This window comes from Glycine max, chromosome 8 (genome assembly GCF_000004515.6).
Source record: "Glycine max cultivar Williams 82 chromosome 8, Glycine_max_v4.0, whole genome shotgun sequence".
In the NCBI taxonomy this organism is placed as follows: Eukaryota; Viridiplantae; Streptophyta; class Magnoliopsida; order Fabales; family Fabaceae; genus Glycine; species Glycine max.
This window is the reverse complement of record NC_038244.2, coordinates 41,405,542-41,407,675: the sequence shown is the minus strand read 5'-3', so window position 1 is coordinate 41,407,675 and position 2,134 is coordinate 41,405,542. Positions and strand designations below refer to the sequence as shown.

The following is a 2,134-nucleotide window of genomic DNA, read 5'->3' as shown; positions in this document are numbered from 1 at the left end:
GATCAAAGGTCCGGGGGTTGGTTACGCAAAGGGAAGGTACTAGCACCCTAAACGTCTATAGTACTCTATAGGAACCTCTTGCTTATTTTATCTTTATGCTAAATTAATTATTTGTTTGGAAATAAATGCTCAAGTGTGGAAAGATTAAAGAGGTGGGTTCGAAAGAAAGGAGAAGAAAAAAGTTTTTGTTTATTTTTATTTGATTTGGGAAGACAAAGTCTTTTGCCTACATACCCGAATGGGATCAAAATCATGTAGTTCGGAGTAGAAAGTCAAGTGATTGGTTTTGATTGATTTTAAAGTTCGAAAAAAGAAGAGTTTAGGCAAGGTAAGAGGCCGAAAAGGCATAGAAGAAATAAAAGAAGTGAGTTCGATTGATTTTAAATTTGAAAAAATGTTTTGATTGATTAAAGATTTGATTAAGAAAGAAAGAATAAAGATTGATCCCTTTTTTTTTTTTTTTTTTTTTTGGAAATTATGCGGAGATAAGTCTAAACGCGCCGGATCCCTTAAAATGACGTTGGATCAAGTGAGGGTCCTTTTCCTCGGATACGGTTCAAATCACATGATCGTCCTCGGCGGAAAACATAAAAATAAATGTGAGTGTCGGTGCAGATTCTCATTTTTATTTTTATTTACATTGGACCTAGATACATTCTAATTGACAATAATAAATAAAAATTTCAAATGCATTAAAATAAATATGCTAGAAGAAATAATAAAATGCATGAAATACAAAACAAGAAATACATATGGTGCATAAAATAAATAAAGAAAATAAAATGCAAGACATAAAAATAAATATAATGCTGGAAATAAATAAAAGAAAATAAAAATGCAAGACATAAAATAAACATGATGCTAAAAATAAATAAAAAATGCAAGACATAAAAATAAATATAATGCTGGAAATAAAATAAAAGAAAATAAAAATGCAAGACATAAAATAAACATGACGCTAAAAATAAATAAAAAAAATGCAAGACATAAAGTAAATATGGTGCATAAAATAAAAATAAACAAAATAAAAATGCAAGACAAAAAAAAATAAATAAATATGATACTGGAAAATAAAATGCAAGACGTAAAATAGATATGGTGCTGGAAAATAAATAAAGAAAATAAAAAAAATGCAAGGGCATAAAGTAAATATGATGCATAAAAAAGTAATAAAAAAAAAGAATAGAGAAGAAAAGGGGGTGCAGAAAGTAAAATACTAGAAGGAACAGAAAAAAGGAAATGGGCTCAAAATAAAAAGTGGGCTTAACAGATCAAATCTGAATCGTCAGATTGATCGAAGCGTCCAGATTTGATCATGGGGAGACACAGTCTTAGCCATTAGATCTTAATCAGACGTCACAAGAGAAGAAGAACAAAGTAAAAACCAAGAGGTGAGACGCATCTGATCAAAACAGGGGATAACATTGGCCGTTAGATCTAGGATCTAACGGTTCAACCCTGATGGTCCATGGGGACACAGAGATCCGCGTGCACCATAGTATTGGTCATGGCAGCAGTATAAATTAGAAAATAAACCCTAAAATAACATAAATCCAACTTCTTCCTCTCTCTAAAGAAACGCTCAGAAGCTCTCTTCTCTCTCTAACCACACACCGCCGGAAGCTGTTTACCGGCGCAGTGGCTGGCCGGCCATGGGTGGCGGCGCCGCCGCGTCGGAAAAAGAAACTCCTCCTTTTTTTAAAAAAACTACATGTTTTGAATTCCTTTTTTCCCCTAGTTCTCAAATCCACCGTTATTTTTTGAAAACCAACACTGATAAAGCCTAGATCTAGCCTTGAATCTTAGAAAAAGGTGAACTACCTTTGTCCTTATGTTATCGTTTAAGCTTCAGAAAACGGTTACGGCTTGGGTTTGGGTTGTGTGGGTGTGGGTGGCGGCTGATGGAGTGGTTGGAGTAGGGTTTAGGGGCGGGTGGGAGGGGTAGTGTGCCGGGTGGATCCGTTCTACGTTTCGAGTCTAGGGAAGGAAATGATATATGACAAAAAGATTTGGGTTTTTTTCTTGTTTTGGCGGTTCCACGAAGGGGAGGGTGGCGCTGAAGGTGGATTTGAATGGGGGGTTGGGGTGGTTCTAGAGTGGTGGTTTTAAACCGTGGGTGGTGGGTTCCCGGAGG

The 2,134-nt window shown here is 35.6% G+C and overlaps 1 long non-coding RNA gene across 1 annotated transcript; it reads left to right on the top strand.

Moving 5' to 3' along the window:
- On the top strand, positions 1 to 702 carry LOC121175336 (uncharacterized). The gene is made up of 2 exons (XR_005892696.1): positions 1 to 36; positions 491 to 702. It is a non-coding gene; the product is annotated as an uncharacterized lncRNA (long non-coding RNA).
- Positions 703 to 2,134: the final 1,432 nt, after the last annotated feature.